Source organism: Pyrus communis, chromosome 7 (genome assembly GCF_963583255.1).
Source record: "Pyrus communis chromosome 7, drPyrComm1.1, whole genome shotgun sequence".
In the NCBI taxonomy this organism is placed as follows: Eukaryota; Viridiplantae; Streptophyta; class Magnoliopsida; order Rosales; family Rosaceae; genus Pyrus; species Pyrus communis.
In genome coordinates this window covers 17,055,874-17,070,403 of record NC_084809.1, presented here as the reverse complement: position 1 = coordinate 17,070,403, position 14,530 = coordinate 17,055,874, and positions in this window count along the sequence as shown.

Below are 14,530 nucleotides of genomic sequence, written 5' to 3'. Positions count from 1 at the left end.
TTAACCCTCTTGTTGTCAAATTGTAGTAAGGATGCAAGTAGGGATCGTTCTAGACCGGGGATTAGGAGGGCTTGCTAAAACCTCTAAACTGACTCAAAATCGTACAAACAAAGTTAAAAACGTTCACAAAGACTCAAAGGACTCAAAACAGGTTCAAAAGACTCAAAACTGCCTAAAAACACTAAATAGGCAGTTTCTGACCTTAAACACAATTTTGGACGAATTTAAGGTTATGGTTTGATTCAAAACACTTTAAAACACAAACTAAACAGATTCTAAATAATATAGAACAAGAAAGTAAAGGGGGGTTTTGTTTTGACGAAAATTGAAATAACAAAGCAAATTATAAAAGTAGGCAGATTGTAAAACGAATTTTGAAAACAATATGATGGATGGATTAGTTAGAGGTCCATTCTCCACACATGACATATTTGTATATGAATCGACTTTCCAATTGCTTTTCATTAACTATGATGCTCAACACCCCAAGTTAATCGTGATGCACTAATTAACCATCAGATTTCCTTATGTCATTGAATTGGATGATGCATGCGACAATTCAAATCATTCTCCAACGGTCCTCAACATGAATGCATAGAAGAGATACAGTGAGAGATCATTATGCTCCATGAAAATCATAAGTATTGACGAGGCAATTATAACTATGAATGCATGATACCCTTGCCAAGAATTCAATTAACGCGATTGTGACTAGCAACCTTCAATACTCATGTTTATAAACTTGTGACGATTAGGTGAAACTTGTTTATAAACTAGCATCAAGTTCATGCATGAAAACTAAGTATGCATCCTTAATCAACATACAAAAACAAGTTTTTAATAAACAGATAATTGAATTGCAATCACAACTTAACAAATCACAATTGGAAGAAATCGAATCATATTTCAAACATGTTCATGGCTTCAAACTTTCCCCTAACTAATTAGGGGTTTAGCCACTCATGATTACAGCAAACTCAGAGATTAATAACAAAGTAAACATTGAAAACAAGAACGAAGTTGTTGACCCTACAAATTACAAAACCTACGTGGCGCGCAGGCCGAGTAACTAATAAGCTAACTACGTCCTTCGGTCGAATGCGGGGCGTGCCAACTCGTCGGCCGAGCCTGGCCGAGGAGTAAAATTTGTTGATGTAGCTTTGAGCGCGTCGCTGACTTCTTTAACTTGCGATTGCGACTGAGGAAGGAACACTCTCGGTCTCTGGGTTCTACAGCCTGAAGACAAGGCTGCTAATTCTGCGGAGTTCACAAATCGTCCGAGCCCGATTCGGTCACTATGATTATATTCGTGAGAGTATAAGCACGTCGAATCAAGACCAAGGTGTATGGGCACAGGTACTCGAACGTGATGTATGTCTTGATGGTAAACGTAGTTCGGCCGTCGGAATGCCGAACCCTGAAACTCACTTGTGAGTATCCAATCATAAAACCACTCGGCGACCAGTACGCCGAGCAATGTAATTCATAACACCTAATTATGCCAAGAAGGCTAGCAAGGTGACCTCTGCCAACAAAGGTTCGAAAACCTTTCTCGACCGAGACTTGGATAGATAATCGGTCGACCTCGACGTAGTGCTGTTTATCCAAACTGAAGATGCTTCTCGGTCGGCTGATTCTGCGGCAGCAGTGTTGTTTATCCAAACTGAAGGTGCTCGCCGGGCGCTTCCACAGTGCTGTTTATCCAAACTGAAGGTGTGTCGGCAGGAAAAGAAAAGGAAAAAATCTCAAGGTGTTGAGAGGTTTTGCGCAGGGCAATTGTATGCTGATTGTGAAGGTCCCTTTTCTGTTGCATGATTTCTTGTATTTATAGTGCCCCATTCCTTGAAAACCAATTCTGATTTGGATTGGGAGTCCTTGCCCCATTTCGCCTCTAACTCGAACAAACCTATTCCTACTGGGATTCTGAATTTTCCTTCTTTTCGAGACTCCATTCCTTGCTGGTCGAGACTCCTGGTCGCACTAGGACTTCTTCGCCCTCTCCTATTCATCCGGACCTCTTAGGATAGGATTTGGTCGACCCTGCCAGCTGATCCGGGATTTATTATTCGGCCTATAGTATTTATCATCACCTTGGGCCGAGCACATCCTGCTGCTCGGCCCACCAATAATATTTTGGGCCCAAACAGAAGTACACCTAAGAACACTCCAATCTGCGAGAATGAAACATTCAAAGCCTCATTCCTCTCCTAGTTGCTACAGCACAAGGGTTTTGGTGGGTTTTAGGGGTTATGAATGATGTAGAATGGTGTGTTTAAGGTAGGGATGGATGTAGGGGACGGCAAGGAGTGGTTTTGGGCAGAAAATATGGAGAATGATGAAGTATGGATGTGTTAGAGGGATGGCAAGAATTTCTGGCGTGAATGGTGAATGAATGAATGAATGTCTTGTGGCTGCAACAAGGAGGTTTATTAATAGGATTTCAGGAATTAAAACCCTAGGTTATTTAGGTAATCAGAAATTAAGTCAAAGACTCTAGAAATAGGAAAGAATCCTCCCCCTTGCACGGCAAGGAAGAGGAATGGTCCCAGGAAGTGCACGGCAAGGCTTGCATGAAATAAGTAAGTGTTTAATTCCCTAAATCAATTCTAGGAATCAGGAATTAAGTTAAATCCCTTTAGAATAGGTAATTGAAATCAGGAATTTGGGGAAAAAAGGCTAAGTCTTGCGGCACAAGGGAGGAAAAGAAGAGGAAAGTGCAAAACTTGCAGATTTTGGGAGAAAAGGAATGTATAGGTTCGGCTAAGGCTTTTAAGAAAGGGATTGTGACATACTTATTCAGATTTTGGGAGAGAAGAGGAAGGTAAGGTGCGGCACATGTCTAGGGTTTCTAGAACATGTGATTTAGGCAACCATATTATTTGGAAACTTGCATAATTGGAAACCTTTCAAGAATAGAAACTCCCCATAATGGAAACTAGTTTCCAATTCTTGATTCCTCCTTCTTCCTTCGATTCTAGGCTCACTTGGTCTTCAATTTCATCCAACACTTTGGCTCCAAGCACAAGCTATCCATCCTTAGCCCAAAAATGCTCCAAAAGGCTCCAAAATGCACTTCTTTGCTCCTTTAGCCCTTAGAACCTGAAAACATACGAAAATGGCTTAAAAGACTTAAAGAACTAAGAAATAACAACGTAAATGCACAAGAACAAGCCAACTAAGTCGCCTAAATATGCTCCTATCAAATATGTGTGTGGCTGCCCTTGTCGAATGAGGACCTACATATGTTCTAGAGTAGTACTTGTTAATTGTGATTAACATGTGAACCAATTTCTAGGATTAGTAAGACAACGCTAGTACTTACGATGCCTTGTGATGACTCAAACTCTTTTCATTCTTAATGATTTCTACTTGTTAAATCTATGAACACACCATTCAAGATTGCATGTTAGGGACTAAGTTAAGTTGAAAACGCCATTCTCTTAACATACTACATAAGAAAGAGCAATCGGTTGAGTTCTAACATTGAGCCAACTTGAGCATCTTCATCCAAAAATGAAAGGAATTTGAATGAAACATAACATGTTTGCATGATTATTTGTTGGTGGATAGCAAATCCCCTAACTCGTTTTTCTTAATTTGTGAACTACTTAAAAATCTGTCTCTGTCTTGTTTTTGTTCGATTTAATTTAAATATCAAATCAACTCCAAAAATCCCAAACATTTGTGTGAGTATAGCTCTATGTGTCTAGTATCTGCATATAAAATTTCGTAGACTTTAGATAAGTGTAAGTTGGTCTAATAATTATTTTTCGGTTGCTGGTCAGTAGGGACAACAGCCCAGTTTTTGTGACATTTTAAGTAGCTAGATAAAACAATATTCTGTGGGAAATACCCTTATTTTCATATGCTACAATTGATAAATCTTATTGTTAATAAGGAAAATTAATAGGACATTTGTGTGCTACTTTGTGGTGTGCTTTTAATCCTACCAAATTTTTGGCGCCGTTGCCGGGGATTGTTATTTCTAATTACTTATTTTTCTATTGTTTTCTTTTCTTGTATAATTAGTGTTTTTGTTTTGGTTTTTTATTTTTTTTTTCAGGTACTCTTCGTAGTATATGCATACTCAAAGGTCCAAGAACCAGCTCCCTTTGGATGATTACTCTTGGTATTGTTCGGCTGCGGACGTAAAAGCAAGCGCTTATTGGGAGGCAACCCAATATTTCTATTCATTGTCTTTTTATGTCATTTTCAATTTTTCGTTTGCTTTTTTTTTTTAATTTTCTTGCATGCTAAACTGAATTATTTCTTTTCTTTGTAGGAATCTTTGGTTATGTCCACCCTTGGAGTTGATTGCAGAATTGAAGTTTGGGGGTCATCATTTGATTTTACTGCAAATTGGGGAAGTTTTCAGTCTAAATGCTTTATTTTGTTTCTTACTATTTTATTTTTATTTTATGCATTATTGTGTTTTATGACATTGGGGACATTAAGTTTGGGGGTAAGGATTGAAAAAAATGACCAAATTGAAAATTTTCGTCCCTTTGACTATGAATTGGTTTCATTTGTTTCCTTCTTGTTGTTTTTTTTGTTTTCTTAATTAGTTTTGTTGACTCTAAAAAAATAATAAAAAAAAGAGAGAAAATTTTGAAAATGAAAATTTCAAAAATAGTCTTATTTTCTTTATTGTTTTGAATTAGATTTTTGTTAGTTTCCTGACCCAATGATATAATTGGATTGAATTTGAACCACGATGATCAAGAACTTAGTAAGCATGTATTGTGTGAAATTCCTTATTCTCTTGTTATCCTTGTACATGTTTAATCATCTTTGAAAAACCAAATGCACATAGCCTTGTTGATGTGAAACTAAAGCATGATTTAAAGCTTCGTATGTGAACATAGTGACCATATACAGCCTCTGTGAGTTTTTGAGCCTATTGAAAGTGTGTGCATTTTTCATACACTCATATTCTCTCATGTGTGATGAACTTATGTGACTTGCATCTCTAGAACTTGCGTAACGATCTTTCGAAATGTTTGCCATTGATTGCATGAACTTGAAAATGATAGAGGCATTAGGTTTATCACCATGGCCCAAATAAGCATGTTTCCTAAAGAAAAATGATATCATTAGATTGCCAATTTGAGCCGTATATGTTGAGCCTTTTATTTTTTATCACCAGATATGTCTGCCCTTACAGCTTAAACATTTTTCCTTACCCTTTCTAAGCTAGCTAGTGAGCAATGTGAGATTGTCTTATGAGAAATGTTTGTGAAGTACTTTGAAGGAGTTTGGCAAAAGAATAAGTGTGGGGGTATTTCATGGTTGTATTTAGTTATGTGAAAATTGGTTCAAAAAAAAAAAAAAAACAAAAGAAAAAGAAAAGAAAACTTGTATACAAAGCAAATAAAAAGTTTAGGGGTGTGATTGGAGGTATTAGTAGAGTGGTTGGAGAGCTTGAGTTCTTATAAATCTCAACAAGAGAATTGCTTAAAATGTAGCTTGGAACTTGTGTTTACCTATCCTTTCATTTCTATAACCCTCTCCCTAAGCCTCATTATATCCAATAAAAGTCCTCTTGATTTTAGTTTTGCAATTATGATTGTGGAGATGAGATCTTTATGCAAGCTTATGGTAGATCTTTCACATTTGATTCTTTGAGCGAAACACGTTAAACTAAACATATGTGTGATTGAGTGTATGTCCCATGAGAAGGTCACTAGTTTGCATGTGGTGTTTTAAAACAAAACTTGAAATTGCATTACCATGGCCATTACACACACTACACTTCAACGATGATTAAAAGGTAGTAGTTGTTAACATTTGAATAAGGAAGATGAGCTTGGATTAGCTTGTTTGATGCTAGCTAAGGTTCTTGATGATTTGTTTCCTTGAATGAAATTCTATGAGGGTCACATAGGGGGAAGCTAATGTTTTTCTTGTTGCTATTTTTCATGTTTTCATTGTTTTGCTCGAGGACTAGCAAAAGCTAAGTGTGGGGGTATTTGATAAGCTCATATTTATATATATTTTATATCAAATCCACTTGTCTTTTCTTAGTTAGTTCCTTATATTTTTGAACTATTTACTTTGTTTTTGTGTTTTGTATGATTTGTCAAGTAAAGAAAAGAAAAATAACACAAGTGGAATTTTAAGTAACAAATTCGTCAAAACTGCCTGTGCAGGTCAGCTGACTTTGGCAGCAAGTTGCGGACAGCTCAGAATGAATTAGAGAATGAGCCTTATATGCTTGGAAAGCTACGGATGTTTATTTTTTGGAGCATTTCACGGATTGTTAATATCATTTTTCTAGAAGAAGTTATGGCCGTTTTAACACTAAAAAGTTTCCAAGAGGCTCAGCAGTTTGTAACTGACAAGAAAGCATTCAAAGCAATAAATCCAATAAATCTAGTAGCCAAAACTGATGCAATCAAGAACAAACCAGCTGACACCTATTCAAATATTAGAGAAAATGGAATTAAAGATGAGGATTAAGAGGGAGTAATTGGCATAAAGGCTACCCAAGGAGTTACAATTGTTTTACATTTCCTCTCACTTATTGTCATCACTAAATGGTTATTAGTGGGTGAGTTAAGGAGAAGAAAATGATGCAGCAAGAATTGGTTTAAAAGTAGCATTAGGGAAGGAAGGGAAAAAGAATCCTTAGTCGATTTCTTTCGATTCTATTTTCTCAAACTCATGTCTATCTTTTGTTTTAACTTAAGGATTGTGTAACTAGATTTTTAGTAGTTTGGGGCTGTTTTGAAGCCCCGAATATGATTGCAAGTTTGTTATGACATTTCATTTGAATTACTTTTATGAATGGATGAAAATTGGTTCACTACTTGTCTCATTGATGAATTCTTTATGTGTTTTCTACTGATGCATACTTAGTAAGCATATCTAGGATTCTAATGCTATGAATATGTGTGTGGCTGCCCTTGTCGAATGAGGACCTACATATGTTCTAGAGTAGTACCAGTTAATTGTGATTAACATGTGAACCAATTTCTAGGATTAGTAAGACAACGCTAGTACTTACGATGCCTTGTGATGGCTCAAACTCTTTTCGTTCTTAATGATTTCTACTTGTTAAATCTATGAACACACCATTCGAGATTGCATGTTAGGGACTAAGTTAAGTTGAAAACACCATTCTCTTAACATACTACATAAGAAAGAGTAATAGGTTGAGTTCTAACATTGAGCCAACTTGAGCATCTTCATCCAAAAATGAAAGGAATTTGAATGAAACATAACATGTTTGCATGATTATTTGGTGGTGGATAGCAATTCCCCTAACTCGTTTTTCTTAATTTGTGAACTACTTAAAAATCTGTCTCTGTCTTGTTTTTGTTCGATTTAATTTAAATATCAAATCAACTCCAAAAATCCCAAACATTTGTGTGAGTATAGCTCTGTGTGTCTAGTATCTGCATATAAAATTTCGTAGACTTTAGATAAGTGTAAGTTGGTCTAATAATTATTTTTCGGTGGCTGGTCAGTAGGGACAATAGCCCAGTTTTTGTGATATTTTAAGTAGTTAGATAAAACAATCTTCTGCGGGAAAGACCCTTATTTTCATATGCTACAATTGATAAATCTTATTGTTAATAAGGAAAATTATTAGGACATTTGTGCTACTTTGTGGTGTGCTTTTAATCCTACCACAAACTAAGTAGGCCTCCTTAATCAACATACAAGAATAAGTTCTTAATCAAACAGTTAAGTAAATTGCATTCAAAATTTATGAAATCACAACTAGAATTAATCAATTCATATCGCAAATATAATCATGGTTTCAAAGTCTCCTCTAGCTAAAACAAGTTTAGTCTCTCATGTTCACAACAAAACAAAGAGAATTTAAATTAAACATTGAAAACAAAAGATAGATTACACCTAAAAACGTTCCAACAATCTAACTTGAATGGCAAAAACGTCCAAGGCTGCTCTTTCTTCCTTGCTAGGATGTGGCACAAGGGTGTGGAATGGCTGAATTTGGGTTATGGTGTATTAGGGTCAAGGATGGATGAATTGTAGGGTAGTATGATGATTGGTAGGATGGGGATTTGTGTATGAAGGATGGTTGAATGGTTGGTGTGGCTGTGTGTGTGGAGAGAATTGATGATTGATTCAGAATTGTGTATGTGATATATATGAATGTGAATGGGTGCGGCAAGGATGTATATATTTTAGGTGAAAGATCATAACTTTAATTAAATGTTTTGGGAAAGATTTGGACCCCAAATCCTCAAGGAAAAAGGGTAATTAAAGTCAGAATCCCAAGGGAAAAGGGAAAAAGGGTGCGGCAAGGACAGAAAATAGGAAATAGGAAAGGGAAAGGGTGCTCCCTTGCACGGCAAGGAAAGGGAAAGAGAAGGGAGATGTGGCATTGAGTTTGGGAATGGGGATTAGGCTTCTAGAACATATATTTAAGTGTCCTAAATTGATTAGGAACCCCTTTAATAGCTGGAACATAAGTAGGAAAAGATTAGGATTGACTAAGTCAAAATAAGGAAGTTTGACTCATGTTCCTTCTTTGTAACTGATTCCTTTTCTTCCAAATCTTGAATTAATTTCTTTCATCTCTTTAGCATATTCCTAGCCTCCTTTGGTCTTCAATTTCGTCCATCCACCTTGCTCCAAGCATGTGCTAGCCATTCCAAGCCCAAAACTGCTCCAAAATGCTCCAAATTGCACTTTCTTGCCACTTTAGCCAATTGGACCTACAAACACATGAAAATAGCATAAAATACTAAAATAACTAGGAACTAACAACATAAATGTAAAAAAGCAAGTTAACTAAGTCGCATAAATATGCTCCTATCACATAGCTCGGGATTTGTTTCACTGCATCAAGCAAAGGAATGTTAATATTCACTTTTTTAAACAAATCAAATATATTAGAAAATCGTTGATCCTTCTTAGCCTTTTGGAACCGTTTAGGATTTAGAATAGGTGGAGAAAAAAATTTCTCATGTGCTTGCTCTTCCTCTTGCAATTTAATGATGCCAGTTACCAACTTTTCAACCAGGTCCACTTTTCCTTCACTTTTTTTCTCTACAATTTTCCCACTCCAGAGTGATGGCCTTGACTTGCTCTTGGTTTTTGGGATTGATCTCAGTTTGACTTGGAAATTTGCCCTTCTCTCTCAACCATCGCATTGGCAATTTGACCAACCTACTCCTCTAACTTGCGTATAAATGCTTGTTGATTTTGTAGAGAAGTCTAAGTTGGTTGCATGAAATTGTCGGTGTTCTAAGCAAAAGTGTTGGTAAGTTGAGCCAATTGAGCCAGCATATCTTCCATGGAATTCTTTTTGGCTTCATTGTTTTAGAATGGTATGGGTGGGTTCATGTGATTCTGTTGATTGTTCTTCCAAGCAAAATTTGAATGATGATGCCAACCAGGATTATATTTGTCTGAAAAAAGATCAAACTGTTAGCGGCTAAAGTTGTTCACTTGATTGGCTTGTTCTTAACTAAACTCCGGAAAAGAACTGCTCATGGGACACTTAATACTTGAATGTATACCTGCATGCAAATATGATTCAGGAGTCTTTAGCCAAAGCATACAAATATGACTCAGGAAGTTTGTTCCAATTCATATTCAATTGAATCATATACAGACGTATCACATTACATGGTAGACATGAATTAAACTATCACTCAAAAAATGTGATTAAGAGTATTGTATTAGAGAATGACCGTATTACATTGTAACTATAACTTGAAAGGTTCTCCAACCACTTCTACTTAACTTAGGTAGCTATGACATACTGCTAGGTGTCACTCATGGTTTGTGGAAGCCCTAAAGATTAGCAAACACTAATCTTCATCAAAGGGAAAATTGAAATGAAGTTTCAATTCACAATCGATCGTTAAGAATAACAATCACCCACTGCCTCTCTAATTGGAACCTAATGGATCGTACACCGAGTAAGGATGAAAGTGAAGAATTATAAATGAGATGGATAAACAATTAAATGGTTTAATTGAGAATGGTCAAGATTAATTAATTAGTTAATTAATTATGCAAAAGGTTCGTATTAGGCTTTCAAGTTAGTTTCAGGTCTCGGGGCCCAAAAGGGTTTTGGTCCACAAGGCCCATTGAGTTTTAGTTGTGTGACAACTAAAACTAAATGGAAATTAACCCAAATACAAAGTCAAAACCGGCCATAGGGTGAGTGGTAGTAAACTTGGGTTTATTTCAAGTTTGCCACTCAGATGTAAGGTGGTATAAAGGCATCTTTATAGCCATTCTCTCACTACAGTTTTCTTTTGAGGCAAAAGAGAAAAACTCTTTCTCTCTTTGTCTTCCAAAGAGACCGGCCACACATAGAGGAAAATAGCTAGCAATCTTCCTTCCTCTAAGTCATCCATTTCATCTTCACACCTCATCCTTGGTGTGGAGACTTAGAGACACCAAACTTTTGGTGTTCTTGGAGTTCCTCTCCTCAAATCCTCAAGGAGCAAAAGAGAAGCAAAGAAGCAACCATCCGAAGGAGTAAAGGAGGTGACTTGAAATGAGCTTCAAGGGTAATGAAACTCAAATTCTCTCTTCTCTTTAATTTGTTAAAGAGTCTTTTGGTTCACCATTCACTAGGCTTTGAAAGTCATGGGTTTTAGAATTGTTTTTTAATACATGCCTACTTTAAAGTGTTATTAGTTTGCTTATGTGTTCAAATGTTCTCACATTTCTTAGCTAGGACAAAAGTTTTCCTTCAAGTGGTATCAGAGCCTAGGTCTAGTGTATGGTGAATACTTTTGGGTTTTGTGTTTTTATGGTTTATGATTTAAATGTTGTAAATGTTACAAGCTTCATTCTTGCCTTTTGAATATAAATTTTGCTTACAAATTTAGCATCTCAAATGTTGTACATGTAGTTCATTTAAGCATGAATGTGGAACTAAAATTTGGTGCCATGCATGTGGGGAAATTCGGCCAAATCCAAAGGGTGGATTTTGGGTTCATGTTTGTCTTGTTTAAAGTATTTTAAAGTGACTTTTGGAACCCCTAAGTACCCTAGGATATTAACCCTCCTTTGTGTAGTGAAAAATTTGAGTTTTATTGAGTGAAAACATTCATGGAGCTCTTATGGGTTTTCATGGATGTTCTTCAATGTTCTTGCTTTGTTCTTGTAGTTCATACCAAGAACAAAAAGGTTTGTTGTTTTGATTCAAAGTTTTTGGTTGTTTACATAAAGTCTTGTTTTGTGATGGATGATATGACTTTTTCAATCACCACTAGGTGTGGACATCCATACCCATTTTTTCAACACCATACCCATCACTTTTTTCAACATGCTTTTAGACTTTGTTTTTTCCAACAAAAACCAACCCATCACTCACACTACCAAAACCGGCCACCCCTATAATGGGGGTACTTTTGGGGCTTTTATGCAATTACATAAAGTTTTGATACTTTTGTGTATTTGCATTTTGACCCAAAAGTTTACGTTTTTACATAAAGGCCCAAAATCACTAAAGGACAAATTGTTTGGCTCCTTCAATGAAGTTTTTATAATTGTTGAAAATTTTGGGTTCTAGTTGTAATTACATGAAGTTATGGACTTTTGTGTCGTTACAAAGTGACCCCAAAAGTTTGTGTTTTGCATAGTGGCCCAATAGTTGAGCTCATTGCATTTTTGGTCCAAAATATGATGAGAACAAAATGGTTTTGTCTCTTTAATGAGAATTGGATTTTCATTTCATTTAGTTCCATTTGAATCAATTCTATGAAACCAAAAACCAATTGTTTAAGTTGCTTTCTTAGTTAATGTGATTGATTAAGAAAAAGGGTGATTATGAACCAAAGGCATCGATAATTGAGCTATGTGATTGGCCGCTTTACATTATGAATGTTTGGGTTAAGTAGTTTAGATTTGAATGTAATTTGATTAGTTCAAATGTGTTGTAAAAGGGCATAAGCCCATCTCTTTATTTCAAGTATTCCTCTTGGTTTAATTGCATGCAAATTGGAATAGTTGGGTCCAATGCCCAATAGGAAATAATGGTTTAATTTGATTAAACACGTAACTAAAATCAGCAACTACATACCTTAGACCCAAGGTCCAACACAAGGCTCATGATGGATTAATTCAAATGGTTCATAATCATCCTAAGACCTCAAATGACTATATAGTCCTGTTTGGGCCCAAAATAATATTGTTAGGTCGAGCGTAGGTTTGTGCTCGGCCCAAAGCCATGTCAAAAATACTATCGGCTACCTGATGATTCCAGGCCATTTAGTAGGGATGGTCGAGTCCTATCGCAAGAAGGAGTAGTTCAGATAAGCGAAGAGGGTCGAGGAAGTCGTGGTGCAATTAGGATTCTCGACTGACAATGAATAAAGCCCTAAAAAGGGGTGGGTTCAAAGTCCTAATGGGAGTAGGGTTGTTTGGAGCAGAGTCGGAACGAAACAAGAACTCCCAATCCGGGTAGGAGTTTAATTCGATCTCAAGGAGTTGGTGCTATAAATACAAGAAATCATGCAACAATTGAGGACCTTCAATTCAACACACAATTGCCCTGCGCAAAACCTCTCAAACATCTTAAGATTTTTCATTTTCCTTTTTCTGCCGACACACCTTCAGTTTGGATAAACAGCATTGTTGCCGGAGAATCAGTCGATCGAGAAGCACCTTTAGTTTAGATAAACAGTACTGCGTCGAGGCCGACTTGTTACTTATCCAAGTCTCGCCCGAGAAGGGTTTTCGAATCCTTATTAGCGGGGGTCATCTTATTAGCCCTCTCGGCGAAGTAAGGTGTTACGAGTTACGACATTCGGCGTACTAGACGTCGAGTGATTTTATGATTGGATATTCACAAGTGAGCTTTAGAGTTCGGCATTCTGACGGCCGAACCACATTAACCATCAAGACATACATCACCTTTGAATATTTGTGTCCGTATAGTCTGGTGTCGATTTGACATGCTTATACTCTTACGAATATAATCACGGTGACCGAATCGGGCGCCGACGATTTGTGAACTTCGCAGAACTAGTAGCCTTGTCTTCAGGCTCTGGAACCCAAAGACTGAAAGTGTTCCTTCCTCGGTCGCAGTCGCAAGATAAAGAAGTCAGCAACGCGCTCAACGCGACATCAACAAATTTTACTCCTCGGCGAACAAGTTAACACGCCCCGTATTCTACCAAATGACATAGTTAGCTCATCAGTTATTCAGCCTGCGCGCCACGTAGGTTTTGTAATTTTTAAAGGCAACATTTTGGCACGCCCGGTGGGGCCTTGTGCTAGACCTTTGGAGTTCATGACCATTGAGACATGGTCCGTAAAGAAGAAAACAACCATGGGAAAGTCAACAACTGACTTACCAGTGTAAGGCATTGGGCAAGATTTGCCTCAGGCGTAAAATCCAATCATTGTTGCACCGCCCGAGGCTAGAAGTGCGACATGCCGAGATAAGGAAGCTTGTCTCGGTGGACAGCCTCGTAACCCAGAAATTCCCAACCAAACGGTGGGAATTTTTGTCAAAGGAATAGTGGAAGATTGCGACGAACATGGTAGGGAGGGGTCGACCGAGAAGGGTTTTCGAATCCTTATTAGCAGGGGTCATCTTATTAGCCTTCTCGGCGAAGTAAGGTGTTACGAGTTACGACATTCGACGTACTGGACGCCGAGTGATTTTATGATTGGATATTCACAAGTGAGCTTTAGAGTTCGGCATTCTAACGGCCGAACCACGTTCACCATCAAGACATACATCACCTTTGAATATTTGTGTCCGTATAGTCTGGTGTCGATTCGACGTGCTTATACTCTTACGAATATAATCACGGTGACCGAATCGGGCGCCGACGATTTGTGAATTTCGCAGAACTAGCAACCTTGTCTTTAGGCTCTGGAACCCAAAGACCGAGAGTGTTCCTTCCTTGGTCGCAGTCGCAAAATAAAGAAGTCAGCAACGCGCTCAACGCAACATTAACGAATTTTACTCCTCAGCCAAGCTCAGCCGACGAGTTAGCATGCCCCGCATTCTACTGAATGACGTAGTTAGCTCATCAGTTATTTGGCCTGCGCGCCACGTAGGTTTTGTAATTTTTAGAGGCAACAAATCCATATAAGGATGCAATGCATTCGTTAGTAGTTCCATATAGTCTCGCTTGTGTCATCGAAATAGTGGGAGTATTATATACTACTAATTCATATAAACTTGGACCAATGGTTGTGATAGACCCAAGTTCTTTCAATAAGATTAAAATGAAATTGAAGTCACCCAACACTACTCCCTCAACAAAATGAATATTAAGTTGATAAGCGAGAGATGCTTTGAACATCTCTTTATAGGCTTTCCACCGTGGTGGGCTCCAATCATTTGTGACTCATACACCGGCTTCACTTTATCATGGGGAAGTTTAAAGTATATGCTTACATTCAGGAGGAGTCCATATGCACATACATGATGTGGTGAGGTAGGCAACAAGGATAGCCAACATCATATCATTGTGAGGCTATTCTTGAACCCCTACACGAACTAGCATGGTGGGAATGACTTAACTAAGTGCAATGGTGTCAACATCTTATCATTGTGAGGCATCATTCTTTA